General features: G+C 51.5%; 2 long non-coding RNA genes and 1 other non-coding gene across 3 annotated transcripts; 1 reads left to right on the top strand and 2 right to left on the bottom strand.

The window, feature by feature from the left end:
- The first annotated feature begins 953 nt into the window (after nucleotides 1-953).
- Nucleotides 954-5,397, top strand: LOC124529355 (uncharacterized). Its single transcript, XR_006966315.1, has 3 exons — nucleotides 954-1,449; nucleotides 1,733-1,802; nucleotides 5,320-5,397. It is a non-coding gene; the product is annotated as an uncharacterized LOC124529355 (long non-coding RNA).
- LOC124529354 (uncharacterized) lies at nucleotides 4,219-18,766 on the bottom strand. Its single transcript, XR_006966314.1, has 3 exons — nucleotides 17,856-18,766; nucleotides 5,643-6,445; nucleotides 4,219-5,436 (listed from the first exon to the last, which is right to left on the bottom strand). It is a non-coding gene; the product is annotated as an uncharacterized LOC124529354 (long non-coding RNA).
- On the bottom strand, nucleotides 18,238-18,319 carry TRNAL-AAG (transfer RNA leucine (anticodon AAG)). Its single transcript has one exon. It is a non-coding gene; the product is annotated as a tRNA-Leu (tRNA).

Raw genomic sequence — 18,766 nt, 5'->3', positions numbered from 1 at the left:
CAACCTTCTCCCAACTTCCAACTAGGGTTAAATTTTCACAAGGAACTTTTTAAGTTTTGAAAAAGGGCATTCCATTATTTATCTCGTGATTTGGGTTCCTAATTAAGTGACTTTTTCACCTATTTCTGTCTCCAAATTCCCGCGAAATCATCGCTGTGCGGACACGCCGGCCACCGCCCAGGTCGCGGCCTCTGAACGCGCGTGGCTCGAGGACGCATGCGCGAGGGGCCCCGCGCGACTCGGAGCCGACTTCCCACCAGCGAGTGGCGCTTCCTAGAAAGTCGCCGGAAGTGGTTCCGGAGGACCAGAAAGCGGAGTTAGCGCAGGTGCCCGGGTCTCTGGGCGCCTGGAGACACCTGGGCGGGGAGACTGGTGCCTCCACCCCGCGCGGGGCGGGGACGCAGCGGCGGGCTTTCGAGCCGCCCCAGGGGCGGCCCCAGGGTTGTGGCCGGGTCAGCGAGTCTCTCCCACACACACCTGCCCCGCCCCGCCCCGCCCCGCCCCTGGCTCCTGTGGCCCCAGCCGCCCGGCGCTCGTCTTTGTCGCCCGCGCCCCTGCCTGTATTCACTCTCTGAGCCGCGGGCGCGGGTGTAGACGGGGATTCTGCGAGCACGGTGGGCAGAGCTCAGGTGTTAGCGGGGCACGTGGTGTGCGCATCCTAGCCCCGCGCGTCGCGGCGGGATGAAGAGCTGCTGAGCAGGCGAAGACGCAGCGAGTGCGGCGTCGGGATCCGGGGAGCACAGGGCCCCGGGGTGTGTCTTCTCGGGATACCTTGGGAAGCTGGGGGGCGGGGGGGAGAGGGGGGCGGAGCGCCAGTGCAAAGGCCCTGCGGTGGGAGAGGGTGGACCTGGGAGGGGAGTCGTGGGACCGTGTAGATTACACCGCTTTGTGCGCCGCTGCGTATGAGTAAGGCGGACACTGGACACCAGGGGTTTTAGGCGGAGCGGAACTCAGCCGCCCAGGTTGTAGACAGGCCTCTCTGACTGCGGTACTGAGAAGAGACAGGCGGGAGACCCCGAGAGGCGATGCGGACCAGGCGGGAAGGGAGGAGGCTGGATTCCCGGGCACGCGACATCCCCAGCTGGCCTTCCCGTCCTGAACCCTCAGTGGCTCCCCCTCTTTGCGGTGTTCGGCTTCCTCCCTGTCCCTTGCCCTCGAATACGCAGGGAAACAAGGTACCGATGACAGCGAGGTCAGTGCTGCTGATAGGCCCCGAGTCCAGGGCAGGTTTTGACGCATGAAGCCCAATAGCAGCTGCCCTGGGGGTCCGCGGGGGCCTCTGGCGGGCACCACCAACACGTGTGTCCCAGAAGGCCGCTGGCGTCCCCCAGGCCACGTCAAACCGTGACGTCCGGGCAAGGCCAGAACTGACGGCGGGAGCCTCGCCCAGCCAGCGAGCGACCTGGCCAGCGGTGGAAGACCACAGAAAGCCGGGGAAGGATGCTGGGGGTGAGAAAAGGAGGGTCTGCAGCATGAGGGGGGGGGGGGGGGGGGGAGTAAGGTTTTCTGCTGTGAAGTATTGCGTTTCCTGGATGGCCTGGCGACCACCTAAGCTTTCCAGTAACAGACAGTAATGGGATGCCCTTTCTGTCTCTCCTCAGGGACGAGTCCCTGAATTCCTCGCCCCTCTTGATATTTCTGGGAGTTGACGTCCAGGACAAACCTTCATAGCTGGCCAGAGCTTTTTCCCCTCCCTCCTAACCTCCCGGAGTGTTTCTGTGCCTTGTGACAGGTGATGCTGTCAGACGGGAGTTCCGGACCACACCAGCGGGCCCCTGATGCCGAGCTCCTGCAGGAAGGAGGTGAGGCGCACAGGAGGCTGTGCCAGGGGCCCTGGCAGCTGAAACGGAGCAGGGGCATGGTGGGTAGGGTGCTTCCTGGGGCCTGGAAATCTCCTTATTGAGCATTTATTGGAAGCCTTCTATTTTTTTCTATACTAGGCTTGGATCAGTATTGAGAGAAACTAAATTATTCAGTTTCTGCCCTCATCTTAAATCAAATTTGGAAAAAATAATAAAAGACTCTACAAAGCCGGAGATGCCTGGGTGGCTCAGTCGGTTAAATGTCCAACTCTTGATTTCAGCTCAGGTCATGCGTGATCTCATGGTTTGTGGGATCAAGCCCCACATCGGGCTCTGAGCTGACAGTACTATGGAGCCTGCTTGGGATTGACTCTTTCTCCCTCTCTCTCTGCCCCTCCCCTTCTGTCTCTGTCTCTCTCAAAATAAATAAACTTTAAAAAAAAGTTTTTTAAGGTACTTCAGAGCAGTTTATCAAGGAAATGGAATGCATTCAATCACTTGTTTTATGTACAACTTGACACATGATAAATAGCATATATGTGTGCATAAAACTTAAATAATTTAGTAACTCCTACCCCACCCACCAGTTTTACCAACGTTTAAATTTTGAGTGTATGTAATTTTACTTCTGTAACCTTTTTGGAACCCTGAGATTTTAAAGGTATAGAATGAGTACCTGGAAACAACTGGCCAAGAAGGAGCAAAGGTCTTGTGGTGAAGCTTTGGGAAAATGAGAGGCTGGGTTTAGAAATGCTCTTTGATGGGACATGTGCAGAGGAAGGTGGACAAGACTGTATAGACGTGGCTGCTGGAAGTAAAACCCAGGGCCTGGCGTTTAGCAATTCTGGAGTCCTACAGGCAGACCCTGAATGGCACCGACCTTTGGACAGGGGACGAGGCACCAGGCACCTCAAAAGTAGGCTTTTAGTATTTATTGTCTACAACGAAAAAAAAAGTATGTTATTGGCACTTCCAAATGAGAAATCCTGACATTTCTACTGTATAAGGAATCATAAATGAATCAGCCTCATCCCAGATACTATCTGTGCCCAGCTTTAACAAATAGTTTTGTTACGGACTGAACGTGTCCCCTCAAAATGCACATGTCCCTGAACCCCTGTGTGATGATATTGAGAGGTGGGTGGGGTCTTGGGAAGAAATGAGGTTTAGATAAAGTCATAAGGATGGCAATGAAGAGAGTAGTGTCCTTATATGAGGAGGGGCCCAGAACTCTGTCTCTCCCATGTGAGAGGAGAGGGACGGAAGCCAGGAGGGGCCGACACCTGGATCTGAACGTCCAGCCTCCAGAACTGAGAGAAGTGAGCCAGCCAGCCTGGGGTATTTTGTTAGGGCAGCCTGAGCTGACCAAGGTAGTTTCATGTCGTGAGCACACAGCCTGTGTCCCAGATTCATTTTTAACTTGAGGGCAGAAACTGACCTTTCAAAATCTAAAGCTAAAAAAATAAAGCCTAAGAATCACTGTGGTGACCAGGGACTGGGGAGGGAGAGACACAGGCAGGTTGTGTGATGCATAGAGAGTTTAAGTTTTGCAGGATGAAAAAGTTGTGGAGATGACTCACATTGTGTGTTTTCAACACTGCTGAACCATACACTTAAGAATGCTTAAGATGGTAAATTTTGTCACATATTCTGTGCCACAGTTCAAAAACTTTGGGGGCACCTGGCTGGCCCAGTTGGTGCAGCACATGACTTGGACTCAGGGTCGTGAGTTCAAGCCTCCCATGGGGCACGGAATCTACTTTAAAAAAAAAAATAGCATGATGAACACTTTTTTAAAAGAAGAACCACTATGACGTAATGACTATCCCAATCTGTGAAGAAGATATAGTCAAAATCCAACGGGGACGTTTCTGGAGGGGACTTTGGGCCAAATAGGGCTGTGCTTTGTCAAAACTCAGCCAATGGTACACTTACGACTTGTGTATGTATGTGTATATAAATGTGTATGTAAAGTTACTCAAAAACAAGAATGTAAACACATACTGAACCCCAGTTAATGATACATGGGAGAAAGTGTTTTGGGGTAAAGTTGCTCATGTCTTCGTTACTTTGAAACTCAGCAAAGACGAGTGGATTAGTAGAGACAGGGCTAGTTAGGCAGACAGAGGTTTATTGCAAACATTAATTGTGGAACATGAGTGGGGAGTATGTGGATGTTTACCAAACAGTTCTTTCAGCTTTTCTGTATATTTGAAAACATCCACAATAAAATGTGGATTGAGGGGCACCTGGGTGGCTCAGTCGGTTAAGTGTCTGACTCCAGCTCAGGTCATGATCTCACAGGTCATGGGTTTGAGCCCCAAGTCGGACTCTGTGCTGACAGCTCAGAGCCTAGAGCCTGCTTCAGATCCTCTCTGCCCCTCCCCCATTCACGTCCAATCTCTCTCTCTGTCTCTCAAAAATAAACATTAAAAAAAAGAAGAAAATAAATAAAATGTGGATTGAACAAAAAACCGAGCTGGGAGGTTACATTTTTGATGTCATGAGGATACTTGCAGAGCAGACCTCCCTCTGCTGTGAGCCCAATGGGTGTGGGACCATGTGCAACCAACAGTCAGAGAATGCGTGGGCTTGTAGGTGAGACATGGAACAAGAGAGCAGGACCCATGAGGACTGAGACACAGCCCAGGTCTAAACCAAAGAACAATGTTCTTGGGAAATTTCTCTGGGAAGAAACCAGTTTGCTCCTAAATTGAAGTTTTGGTAAAACTGGAATGAAATTTTGGGGACCTAAGTCCACAGGGTGATCCTAGAGTCTTATCAGTTGGTGACCAATCTCCCTGGTATCTTCTGAAAGAGACTGCTCAGACTCGGATCGGGGATGTGTTGAAGAACTTTCTAGAAAGGTTAGTCACTGCAAACACAAGCTAAGGAAAGGTGGAGCTGGTCCCTGAGGAGTGAATTAGGGCTCCCTAGCCAGCTATGTGGGCCGGCCAGGTGGAGGGCCGAAGTGCCCTACGGGCTGCCCCAGACACCCGGACACCACATGCTGCATACGCTGCGTGCACTGCAGCACGGTGAGGGGACGGTGGCTCCGTGCCAGGAGCTAACGGGAGACTCAGAGTCGGGACACGTGCTGCTTCTCTAGTAAGAACAAGGGAAAATGGCCCGAGGTAGGCCAGCTAGTAAGTTACCTAAAGGAACAAGCTGTGGGCCAATCCCCATCCATCCCCATCCCTAGTCCTTCTGGAGGAAGTGACCTCAACACTCAGATCCTGGAAGAAGGTCATCGAACCAGCCAGGAGTCAGTGACGTGGGCTTGGGGACAGGCGAGGTTACTCTAGGATGAAGAGCGACCACAGAAAACCACGTTGTAGGTGAGGGAGAGCAGGCATTTACCGTCAGCATGGCTGTGTGCCACGGCCTGCTGCCCAAGCTGGAAACAGGCTGGAGAAATGAGGGGAAGGTGTGGTCTAGACTTGCACGTTAGGGAAGAGGAGGAAAGCACAGGGTCTCGTCAATACCGTGCCAAGTTGACTCATTTCTCTTCCCTCAGCCCTGCGGGCTCCTCAGCATCCTGCCTTTGCCAACGACGGAAGCCACGGAGACCGGCCAGGAGCAAATACCACACCGGTGAGTGGGGCCCAGGCGAGCTGAGGCCCCTCCATCCTTCCTGGAAATACAGCACCACGTCCTGAATACGGCCTCGTTTTCACTCGCTCCCTGACCCACCCCCCCCCCAATCCAGGCATTCCGCTCACAAGGAACACTTTGTTGGATGCCACACCATTCGTGGACTGTTCCCGGTCGTGATTTTCGCTGTGCACAGCCTATGCCCCCTTCCACCGCAACCCCAAATATATGTGGAACAGTAACCACCTTTCATTTCTAGAAACCTCCTGAGAATCCCTTCTTCTGCGTCTGTTTCCTGGGGACTGGGGTTTCCTCCGGGTCAGCGGGAGCATATCCTTGCAGGACGCGGTGACGTTTGAGGATGTGGCCGTGTGCTTCAGTAGCGGAGAGTGGCAGTGTCTGACCCGCACCCAGAGGCACCTGTACACTGACGTGATGCTGGAGAACTATGGCAACATGCTGTCGGCTGGTGAGGACACCCCGTGCTTGGCTTAGTCCTTTTTCCTGTCCTTACTCTTTACTTGCTGTCTGTTGACGTCTCCGGGCCTCCCAGTGAAAGTCAGAGCCCTCATTCTTGCCTCGCAGCCACAACGGGGAAAATACAACCAAGTGACTGCTTCCTGGGGTCTCCTCCTCTGCCCTTCTAAGCGTGACCTTTCTGAGGTCATCCCTACATGCTTGCTTACACCTTGGCAGACCCCCCCAAGTACACCCTTTTCTCCCCCCTGCTCACACTCTCCTCTGCAGTGTGAGCAGAAGGGTCAAGGCCGGGTGTTGGGACAGAGGTGATCTGCTATGCACACTGACTTCCCTTCTCCACGAGCAGGCCTTGCCTGCCCTAAGCCACCCCTCATCTCCCATCTGGAGCAAGGGGCCGTGCCCTGCGCTGAGGACCTGCAGGACTGGGGGTTCCTGACCTGCTCCTTCCCAGGTGAGTGACGGGGAAGCTCCAGTCACCAGCCGTGTGCCGTGTGACAGCTGGTTCTAGTATGTTCTTAGTGCTGCGTCATCCATCCTCACCCTCCTGGAGGAAGTCCACTTAGAAAACCCTAATGGAGAGAAAACAAACAGTAGCAAATCAAACAATTATCCTGTCATTAATTGCTTCTATGCACCCTAACAGGCCCCTTTGCAATGTGGTCCTCTGAAAGGCTCCAAGAATTCGTCTCCCTTCTGTGGATCAGTTACTCCAGTGCCCAGAAAGCCTCCAGCTGTCCTTCAGGACCTTCCCCGTGTTGGGCTTCTGACCCTTCCTTTCCCTGTCCCCCTCACGCTTCAGCTCTGAGCCCTGAGGTGGATGCACACAGTGCTCACCTGGGTGGTCTGGCCACAGACACATGCAACACCTCCCTTAGGTGTCGGGGCTAGGATTTCAGCCCAGGTGCTCCCACTCCAGAGCTTCAGACTTCACCCCCGTCTGTCTGGTTCACTGTGGAGCGCCCCGAAGGGAGCTAGGATTTCAGGCTAGATGCTCCCTCTCCAGAGCTGCAGGCTTTACCCCCGTCTGTCTGGTTTACTGTGGAGCACCCCCGAACTACTTTATGCGCAGCAGTGGCGTGATAAGACCTTATTTTTTGAAAGAAGATTTTGGAAGCAGAGTAGAACACGGTGGGGCTGCAGTGAGCAACCCGGAATGACCTGATGACCCGGCACTAGAAGTAGAGGGCACAGGTCAGGGTGGGGGTCATGGGAAGACTGACAGCAGGAAGAGTTAACCCCTGCTGGCTTCTGTAAACACACACCTACTATCGTAGTACTCATACTACTCGTACCACTTGGGCATGTCAGCCCCCTGCGGGTCTGCCTGCCTCTGTCCCTCCACCCCTCCCTCCCTGGCCCACTTTCCTTCCCAGTGGCTCAGTCCATGTGCCCACGCCTTCCCTCCCCTGAGCGGCTGGGGCTCTGGATATAAGTGCGAGCCCAGAGGCTAGGGAGGAGTCCAGGGAGCGCGGGCCCGGAGTCCAGGGAGCACGGGCCCGGAGTCCAGGGAGCGGGGGTCCGGCTTGGGTCAGCGCCGGCCCAGACCCCCCCCTCCCCCGCCCTACCCCGGCAGCAGTCATACCGCAGACAGGCTCCACGGGGGTAACTTGTACAATGTCCGGGAGGGACAGGGTTGAAGGCTGCGTCTCCTGCCTGAGGTGGGCAGGCGTTTGGATTTGCCACTCGCTTCTCTGGTGAGTCTGGGGAGCGAGCAGGTGTGCAATGATCTTCATCAGGTTTATTCAGTGTGAACAGCGCGGTACTTGGGAACTTGCCACTACCGAACCCGCCCCAGCCTTTGCCGGTCAGATCACCCGGTCCTGACCCGGCTCCACTCGCCCCGGTGTTTGCTTCCTCTTTTCAGTGTCGGCGGACCACACGCGGCCTGAGAACGGGGACCGCCGCGGGCCGGAGGCGAAGCGTGTCCTGGAGCGCGGAGGGGTCTGGGTCCCGGAGCCTGGGTCCCCGAGGAGGTCGCCAGGAGCGGACGGGGGGACTGGCCGGCCCGCAGCGCGCAGCGCCCGCCCCGCCCAGGGGCCCCGGCCGTGCGCCCAGTGCGGGAAGAGCTTCCGCGGCCGCTCGGACCTCGTCCTGCACCAGCGCGTGCACTCCGGAGAGAGGCCGCACGCGTGCGCCCAGTGCGGGAAGGCCTTCAGGACCCGCGGACAGCTGGCGGCGCACCTGCTCACGCACACCGGCCAGAAGCCTTTCGGCTGCGCGCAGTGCGGGAAGGCCTTCGGCAGCAGGGCGGCCGCGTGCCGGCACAGGAGGGAGCACGGCGGGGACAGGCCGCACGCGTGCGCGCAGTGCGGGAAGGCCTTCGGCAGCAGGGGCCGCCTGCGCCGGCACGGGCTGGTCCACAGCGCGGAGCGGCCGCACCGGTGCGGCGTGTGCGGGAAGGCCTTCGGCCTCAAGCACTGCCTGACCGCGCACGGCCGGACCCACACCGGGGAGAGGCCGTTCGGCTGCGCGCAGTGCGGCCGCGCCTTCCGCGGGAGCTCCGACCTGGCCAAGCACGCGCGCGTGCACTCAGCTGAGCGCCCGTATACATGCGGCCAGTGCGGCCGGGCCTTCCGCCGCCGCTCGGACCTCCGCAAGCACGCGGGGGTGCACGCGCGCGCGGGGCCGGCCGGGTCCCGGGGGGCCCCCGCCCCGGAGAAGCCCTTCCGGTGCGGCGAGTGCGGCAGGGCCTTCCGGCACGAGTGCCGGCGCCGCGCCCACGAGCGGGGACACCGCGGGGACAGGCCGTACCCGTGCGGGCTGTGCGGAAAGGCCTTCCAGGACCGGCACTGCCTCACCGTGCACCAGCGGGTCCACACCGGGGAGAAGCCGTTCGCCTGCCCCCAGTGCGGAAAGGCCTTCAGCGGCAAGTCCAACCTGACCGCCCACCAGCGGGTCCACACCGGGGAGAAGCCGTTCGCCTGCGACGTGTGCGGGAAGGCCTTCCCCCAGAGCTCCGTGCTCACCCAGCACAGGCGGATCCACACGGGCGAGAGGCCCTACCCCTGCAGCCAGTGCGGCCTAGCTTTCCGCCAGCGCGCGGCCCTGCTCGGGCACCAGCGCGTCCACACCGGCGAGAGGCCCTACGAGTGCGAGCAGTGTGGGAAAGCGTTCCGGGTGAGCGCCAATCTGACCGGACACAAGAAAAGAATCCACCCGGCGCGCGGAACCCACGAGCTGGACGGCACTTTGGGGGCAGCCCTCGCCCCAGGATCGGCCTCGCACACCCTGTCGGTCGTCGGGGACTGACCACCAGCACCCGGGGTTCCGCACGCTGGGGCCTCCCGGTTCTCGGGCCCCTCCCTGACTGGGATCCCCAGAGCCCGTCCTGACCCGGCTGCTCAGGGACTCACTTCCAGGGCGTTGCCCAGTAGCCCAAGGCTTTGCCGCGCGTCAACTCACTTAACCACAGAACTGCCCTGTGGGATGAGGAAGCGAAGGCATGAAAAGAGGACACTCGCTCAGGATCACTTCACCGGGCGGTTCTGCACCAACGCCCCCCCCCCTCCACGCTCAGACTCGCCCGCACCACGTCTTAGATGCGAAGCCACAACTCAGCTCAGCACCCACCGTGTTCTACCTGATGAAACACCGACCATTTTTTGGCAAGGTTTTTCTGTGTTGTTTTAACTTAAGGGCTGAATGGTACTTCCCATGTGGGGTCAGGATGGGAAAGGAAGGCAGATTTAGAAATCAGACGTAAGCAGGATGCACTGCTCAAGTAACAGTTTACATGGGAAAGAGCACAAAGCCCATCTCACTTTCCTATAAATACATCAAGATGTCAACGTGTTCATTTCCTAAAGATTTGCTATATTTATTTGTGATGGATGAAATGCTCTTTCAAGTGTCTTAGAAATTTGTGGCTATTTTTTCACATTTTTCAGTATCTCTTTGTACTTTTACCCTTCAAATGTCACAAGTACTGTCTACAAACAGAATTAAGACCCACGGTGAATAAGGCTGTCAGAGACTGAAAATCCTAGAAGATGCTCATGTCAACATAATTAGCATAATGACCATAACTGAGAATTAAATGTAGTTCTAAGTTCCTCAGCTCCTGGGGCGGGCGGGGGGAGGGGACAAGATGAGCAATGGGCTATCCAACATTTCTCAAAGGTGTTTTACACGTTAAAGTTTTTCAAGTGTATTTTTGAGAGAGACAGCGTGAGTGGGGGAGGGGCAGGGAGCGAGGGAGACCTAATCCCAAGCAGGCTCTGCACTGTCAGCACAGAGCCCAATGTGGGGCTTGAGCCCATGAAACCGTGAGATCATGACCTGAGCCGAAACCAAGAGTCTGACACCTAGGTGACTGAGCCACCCAGGCGCCCCTAAGTTTTTTAAAAGAATGACTTTAGGGGCGCCTAGGTGGCGCAGTCGGTTAAGCGTCCGACTTCAGCCAGGTCACGATCTCGCGGTCCGTGAGTTCGAGCCCCGCGTCGGGCTCTGGGCTGATGGCTCGGAGCCTGGAGCCTGTTTCCGATTCTGTGTCTCCCTCTCTCTCTGCCCCTCCCCCGTTCATGCTCTGTCTCTCTCTGTCCCCAAAATAAATAAAAGTTGAAAAAAAAATTTTTTTTAAAAAAAGAATGACTTTAGGAAAGGCTGGCTAGGGGTGGCTTTTTTAATTAAAGACTTCTCGCTTTATGATATGCTAATTAATATCTTTTCTAAACCTTGAAAGAACAATAAAAAAATTTCTTTCCAAAACCGACCGCAGTCCTGTTTGAAGCATCTTAGTGGGCTCCTGTATCACAGAAAACGTTTTGGGAAATGGTTACAGGTTATCTAATACTGAAGGACAAAGTGTCCAAGAGATGCAATTTTCTAGTAACAATATGGTTTATCTTTAAAAAGGATGGATTGAAACATTGTTCCTTAGGCTCAGTTTCTACAAAAAAAAATTCTTTTTATTTATGTGGCCATTTCTTACATAGTTTATTAGTGAAAGCCAAGATGAAAACATTAAAGACATAACTCAATGGCATTGTCTCTATGGAGGAGAAAATTCTGGATACGTGGCTTCTGGGTGAGAAAACATGACCTAAGGACAGAATTCACGGTATGTCTGGAGCACTGGCAGTGGTTTTCCAATAATTTTTTGAGTCTGAGGACCGTTTGTTTGATGGTCAACAAATACCAGCAGCACTCTCCCCCACATGTGCACACATGTTGTACTTTAATGCTCGATGGCAAAATATCATGCTTTCCTGGAAAATCTGAGGTTTTTTCACAGCAGGTACCTGCTCTTGGAAAATGCATATACATGTTCATAACATTTGTTTCTGCACCCACACGCTACGGTGTATATTGGGATTTGGGGCTCAAGGTCCTCAGCCCAACTTGAGAACCTGACAGGGCAATCCTTCATCTCCCTTCCCCAATGAGTTTTAACAGAATCTGGCAACAGGACAAATCCCGTTTAAGTTCTGGACCGTCCTCGAGCGTGGACGTTTTGTGTTGTTGACTGGAGAGCTACGTTTCAGACACCAGTTAACCACAGGGCATGGCCAGCCTGACAATCTGTTGTGAGAATTCAGAGGACTCTGTATTGATGAGCCCAAATAGAAGCCTTCTAGACCCACCCTCACCCATCCATCTTCAACATGACTATGTTTTCCTAGAATTCCGCTACGATCCTGACACCTGCTGGAAAGACTCTCAGTCCTGCAGTGAGAAGCTCCCATTACTGGCTTAAACTCCAGGAATCTCCTGGTGTTTCCTGAGCATTAAAATGAATATAGTGAAGAAACACTGAAGAAAGTTCAGATATTTTACCTTTGGGAAAAGTCTGTACATTTAAAAGAGGTCTGCCATAAGGTAGTAGGCTTGGCCTGAATGATGTGGAAGGAATTCAAAGGTGAGCAGCATAGGTGAATAACAAAACATGTTAGTGTTAAAACCCTAAGATTCTTGTAACTAATTCTGAGGAGTTACCAAAACTAGAGTTATTGATTTAGTTATAATTTACTTAAAAACTCACCAGGTAATAGTTTTTTAACCTAATTACATTCTAAATGCAAAATCTGAGAAAAATTTCACACTAAACATTGATATGACGAGATTGTTTCACTTGACCTTCACAAAGGAAGTAGAGAATGACCACTTCACTCATTTTTCAAAAGGAGTAAGATACAGGTTTCAGATTTAAAATCACCCATGTACAGAAATGTCTTTCTGTAGCTTTTCTTTTTTTTTTTAGAGAGAGTGAGAATCTTAAGCAGGTTCCACATTGACATGGGGCTCAATCCCACAACCCTGGGATCATGACCTAAGTGAAAATCAAGAGTCAGATGTTCAGTCAACTGAGCCTACTCCCAGGCACCCCCTCTTTCTGTAGCTTCTACGTGTGGGTGCAGTTCGATGCCCTGGGATCATTACAGAGCAATATTAACCCACTTCTCACAAGATACTCTTTGAAAATTTTCAAGACAAATCAAACACTTCTTTTTCCACCAGACAAAATACCTGAAATTTCTTTAGTGTTTTCTCACGAAGTTTATTTTTAAATCTTCAAGAAACCTCAAAAGATTCCTGGAGTTCAAGCCAGGAAGCAGGGTTTCTCACTGTGGGACTGAGAGTCAGCAAAGGATCTTTCAAGCAGGTGGCAGGACCCTAGCAGAATTCTAGGAAGACACAGTCACGCTGAAGAGGGGTTTGGGAGGGTTAGGGTCTGGAAGTCTTACCCTCCCCTTCTGTTCCATTGGTCGACTGCCTATCCTTACACCAATGCCAAACTGGTTAATTACCACAGCTTTATAATATCTTTTCATCTGGTAGACGAAGTCCTATTTCTTTTTCTTCAAGACTGATTTGACTGTTCTTGGCCAAGACTATACTTGTTCATGCATTGGAAGACTCGGTGTTATTAAAATGTCAGTTCCCAAAATTGACCAACACATTCACTGCAACCTAAATAAAAATCCCAAGAGTGCATTTTTGTGGAAAATGGCAAACTGATTCTATAATTTATATTGCAATGTAATTCTTAGCCAAGAATTTGCCTTATGAAAGGCAAATTTTTATCCTTTTACAAGTAAATTTTGGATAATATTTGTATACCCTCAGGTCAAGAAAAGATTTCTCAAACAAGACACCAAAAAGGTTACTTTTAAAGAAAAATTTTCTGATAAATTCGACTAGATTAAAATGAATTTCTTTCATCAAATTCACCATAAAGAAAAGGAAAGTACAATTTTCTCATGAATTGAAAAAACATTTTGAACTCACATACTTGGGCAAATAATTGTCATCCAAAATATTTTAGGGTTAGTCACATGAACTGCCATATTTACAGGTTGAATAGTGGCAGTTTAATATGGTTTGACCTTATATAAAAACTCCTTTAAATCAATAAGCAAAAGACAACCTCAAAACAGGCAGAAGGCACGAAGAAGTATTTCACAGGAAACATGATGACCACACACAAAGGGTGTACAGTCTCGTAACCAGGGACTCTGAGCACAGTGACGGCTGTGAGACTCCGCTAGGTTGAGAAAGATAAAACGGACCTGACCAAGTTTTGGCAAGGATGCGGAGTTGTGGTACTCACTGGCCGTGCTGAAAACTGATGCAGGCACACTGGGAAACAAGCAGGCTCTCCTGTAAAGCTGAACCATGCCCTACAACTCTGTGGTTCCATTCCTAGGAATGGTCCTAGGTCCTGCACGTACGCACCGAGAGCCACGTGCAAGGATCTTCACAGCACATCTGCTCGTAGTAGCAAAACCCCGGGAGCAACCCAGTGTTCACCAACAGTAAGTAGGAAAACAAACGTTGCAAGATTTAAATGATGAGTATGTCACAGAGGTGAACGTGCCCACGAACATGGGTAGAGAGCGGACGTTCTTGTCGAACAGGAAAGGCAAGTCCCATAAGACAACATGCAGTTTGGTACCATTTTCACAAGGTTCAAAAACATAGAAAACAAAATAATACTCTGATTAGTGATCTATTCATAAGTGTAGATTATTTGTTTAAGTAAAGGAATGATACGGAGTCAGTGACAAAAGGAATCAGTGATAGGGTAAGAGAGAGGTTCATAGTTGTTCATAGTTGGTGTGAACATCTTAGTAATGTTCTAGCCCGGGCCGGTCCGACAGAGACAATGTGCCAGATCTGTGCTCGCATTCCTAAAACTTACAGTTGAGAAATAAATTCACAAAGCCAAGTTGTCCCGAACATACTTAAAAGTTTTCCAATAACAGAATGCAGAATTGTCTTTTTTTTTTTTTTTTTTTTTTTTTTGGGACAGAGAGAGACAGAGCATGAACGGGTGAGGGGCAGAGAGAGAGGGAGACACAGAATCGGAAACAGGCTCCAGGCTCCGAGCCATCAGCCCAGAGCCTGACGCGGGGCTCGAACTCACAGACCGCGAGATCGTGACCTGGCTGAAGTCGGACGCTTAACCGACTGCGCCACCCAGGCGCCCCCAGAATTGTCTTTTTAATATAACTTTTAAATAGTTAGAATTAAAAATTCAGTTCCTCAGTCACACTAGCCACATTTGAAGTGCTCCGTAGCCATAGGTGGCCAGTTGATACTGTGTTGGATGGTACAATTCTAGATTTTGAGTGACAAGTTCAAAAGTGCTCATTTTAATATTGCACTTCAAAATTTTTATACTTGGATATCTTTTCTAATGTATAAAATGTAATAAAAAGAAAGCAAAAAAACCTAGAGGAGCAGTCTAGGGATCCCAGTTAGAAGTTCCAAAAGAACAATAAAAACAGACAGGAAATTATCAACATAATCACGTAAGAAAATTAGCTCCTAGAGAGAAAGCCCTGCCTAGCACACAATTCAATGAACGGCAAAACATCTACACCAAACACACCAATGAGAAATCACAAAATCCTGTGCATAAAAGAAAGACTTCCAGAGTTTTCAGGCAGGAAAAAAAAAAAGTCAAGTACAAAGGAGAAGAAAATAGATTAGCTTGGGAATAAACAAGAATAGCACTTGAAGATGACAGACAATAGAGCAATGGCTTCAAAATCCTAATGGAACATGTTTTTAACTTCAGTTTCTATACTCAAAGGATTAACCCACTAGGAGGTAAAATAGGTATCTTAAAGACAGGAAAGGTCTCAAAAACTTTACCTCACATGCTTATTTTATCATACACTCCACCCAAACAAATCAATAAAATAAATCAATCAATCAAATAAATAAATATCCAAAAAGCAAACTTGCAAAAGGAAGCAGCCAAGGCAAACCACTGACCCCGGCAGCAGCCGATCCAGATCGGCGAGGCAGAGAAGACTGAGAGAAAGATCTCCAGGGAAAAATAATAACTGATGCATTGGCTACTTGGGAAAGAGTATTTAGGAGTGTCACTGTTATTTTGAAGAATTAGGGGGAAATATCCAATGGTGGCAGGAAACGAATCACGTGAAAACATAAGGTAACTAACAAATCCAGCATGATCAAATTGCACGAGATGGCAAATATCAGGTATCTCATCAATGGCATCATCATTTCATACCTGTTTCAGTAGGAGAAAGTGCACAGTACAGAGAGGAAGGAAGACAGAAATCGGCTGTGGGATAGGTGCACAAATTCCAAAGCAGGAAGAAAAGACCAGTGTTTAAGAGGACAAGGATGGAAACAGCAATAGGAGGATGATGACTGTTTGGCTGACCCCTGATGTACTCCTCACATCTGGGTCCTTTTGCAGAACTGTAATCCCTGGATGCGAACTGCAGCTTGTACTTATGTGCTACAATCTAAACACTAACATGTAAAAGTGAAAGCACTAATTTCTCTTTTCTCTGCCGGTTGACAACATGCATCTATCAAGTCTGATAAAGACACGGATTAGCCTGTCAGAGCATCAAGGGTGCTGGCGGAGCACAAGAGATGTAAGAGATGTAAGCTGGGCAAAACTCTACCTCCACTCTCTCAGGACCCTGACCTGGCCCGACAGAGGGCAGGAACAAGACAAAAACACACAAACTGACCTCGTGTAAGTTTTTTACACAACACATGAACCCTCCTAAGGAAACGAATATCAAACCAGTGGCAAAACTGAAATGCCTTTACATTAGGTTGAACGGAGAAGCAATTGTGGAAAGGAAACTAAAATAGGTGAGGCTAAAGGAAAAATTATTTTAAGGAGGTCTGTGCAGAATTCTCTCAACTTCAGCCTCCTGCCCTCCATGATAAGAATGCTACTTTTGTGTTGGGATATAAGGTGGACATCTTCCACATACGGGTTTTATCTCCTTTCCAGAAGAAAAAAGAGAGGGTCAGAACACCCTTCTTGCAGCTGTATTTGTAAGTGCCTTTAGCTCAAAATAATTCTTATGGCAAAGAATTATTCTACCACCCTACAGAGGCAAAGGACATTTTATTTCTCACCGTAACAGCAAGAGCCAGGCTCTCAGCCTCTACAGATTCCTCAAGCACCAGCTCCCACAGGGGTGACTCAGATGGGCTGAGATGGATGCCTGCACACACAGTGGGTAGCCACTCTGAGCACAGGGAGCTCAGTATGAACGTCTATCCTTTGCACCAGATGGAGACACTATGTCTATCTTCCCAGGCCGTTCTTTATATGAGTATCCTTGAAAGACAGTCCAGGAGAAAGGGCAGTTACTGCTCTGGGGGATAATAAGAAATATATAGTTGGTCTTTGTCCCCATTTCCTGACATAGCTCCTAAGTCCCTTGGAATTTCCTGGGTGCCAGGAGCCTCTTTTGTTCTAACATGGCCGTGTTGGTAGGTTTCAGAATGGGACTAGTCGCTAGAAAGACCAAGCCATAGTTAGAAGCCTAGAACTTTCAGCCCCAACCCCCATCCCCAAGCTTTCCGGGAGGGGAGAGGGGCTAGGGATTATAATCCATCATCCCTACATGATGAAACCTTCATAAAAACTCCTAAATGACAGAATTAGGAGCGCTTCCCAGCTGATGAAGGCCTGGAGGTGCTGGGAAGTGCCCCACCTGGTGAGGGCAGGGCAGCTCCGGATCCCCCCACCCCGTGCCCACCTTGCCCTGTGCATCTCTTCCACTTGGCTGTTTCTGACTTATAGTTGTTTATAATAAACCAGTAAATGAAAGTCAGATGTGGGCCTGAGTTCTGAGCCATTTGAGCAAATTATCAAACCTGAGGAGGGAGTCTCGGGAACCCCTGATTTGTAGCTGGTCAGTCAGCTAGAAGGGAGGTCTGGGACCTGCAAATGGCATCTAAAGCAGGGTACAGTCTTGTGGGCCTTATGGGTGTCTGCAGAAAACCGGAGAATTGGTTGCTGGGGAGTGAAATCGGTACAGATACAATGCACGCAGAAACGGAGAGTCTGGTGAACAGTGTGGTGTGTGTCCTTCCATCCAGCCTGAGCCCCTGCTATTCTCTAACTTCTCTGTTGTCCTAAATCCAGAACTTCAAAGTCCACATGCGAACTCTCTTTTTAGGTAGACATGTTACCATATTTTCGTAACAACTTATGTAATGCTTGTGAACCCCACTGGACTCTAAGCTTCATGGTGGAGGCGGAGGTTCTCTGAGCTCTTCTCCATATCCCCTCCCTAATACTAACCCTGTAGCTGATAGGAGGCAGAGGGAGGCCAGGGAAGGCATCCAGGAGAAAACAGCTTCCACACTAAGGACTAGAAGATGAATATGAGGCCTGTGTGCAAAAGATCTGCTCAGAGCAGGGAGCCCCCAAGCGGCGGCGACGTGCGGCGCAGCTGAGCAGAAGCAGAAAAGCACGCAGAGGGGAGGGGATCGCCTCTAGAAGTAGCACTCGGCGCTGGATGGCACCCGCCGCAGGGGGGCACTCGGCGATGGGGGCACCCGGCACTGGGGGTACCTGACGCTGGGGGGCACCTGCGGCTGCGGGGTACTCGCCACTAGGGAGCACCCGACGCTGGACGGTACCCGACGCTGGGACGCACCGGACGCTAGGGGGCACCTGGCGCTGGGGGGCACCTGGCGCTGGGGAGCACCTGGGGCTGGGAGGCACCCGGCGCTGGGACACACCTGTCGCTGGATCGCACCTGGCGCTGGCGGGTGTGTCCGCAGTCATGGGACCAGTACCCCCTCCGCGGGGGGTCTCTTGTCGGATCTGCACAGGGTTCCAGACACGAGACAGGCCGCTGCCGGGGCCTCAGGAAGATCCGGGGCCATTCTGGACACATCTTATTCCTTCACAGGCGTCGGAGGATGTGCCTCGAGGTACAAAGGGATGCCGGAGTCTGTCGTACGGTCCTTCGTTCGTACTGAGGACCGCGAGAACAAAAGCACCTCCTGGCCGGGCCGCGGCTGTATCCGGAGTAAACACGAGTCAAAGGAGGAGAAAAAGGGACCTGACTCAGGATGTGGGAACGGTCCACACTGCGCGTGAAGAAAGAAAAAGAAGCCCTGGCAGCGGTGGGATTCGAACCCACGCCCCCGAAGAGACTGGAGCCTTAATCCAGCGCCTTAGACCGCTCGGCCACGCTACCACTTCCGGCGCAAGTGCTCCCTCCCGGCCCCCTAGAGGCGTGAACACAGCCGCTGGAGACTTCCGCCTCGCTAGGCCTCCGCCCTCTCACCGGCAGCCCGCCTCCCTCACTGCGGGCGGGGACCAGGCAGTCCCTGAGGAGCCGGGCGGCGGTGGCGTAGCAGTCTCTGTGTCGTCACAGAGCAGATCGGCTGCTAAACTGCGCCGCGTCTGCTCTGCGCAGGCGCGGGGCTGCCACGACCCGCACCTTTGACGAAGGCAGTTTGGTCCATACGTGAGAATACGCTGAGGGCATTTTATGTCAGAAATAAGGTCGCAGTAAAGTTAGCAGCTGCAGTTTCTGTTTGATCTGCCTTTCATCTTCAAAACTTTCACGGAGTGTGTTTGCGGACATTCCAAGGAAGCCTAGCCTTTGGTACCATTTCCCACACTCGTTCCTGGAACTCAC

The sequence above is a fragment of the Lynx rufus genome, unplaced genomic scaffold, assembly GCF_022079265.1.
Source record: "Lynx rufus isolate CCGP_SWC_20201006 ecotype Redwood Valley unplaced genomic scaffold, mLynRuf1.p SCAF_6, whole genome shotgun sequence".
Classification (NCBI taxonomy): domain Eukaryota; kingdom Metazoa; phylum Chordata; class Mammalia; order Carnivora; family Felidae; genus Lynx; species Lynx rufus.
The sequence above is the reverse complement of the archived record's forward strand: the minus strand, read 5'-3'. Positions and strand labels throughout refer to the sequence as shown.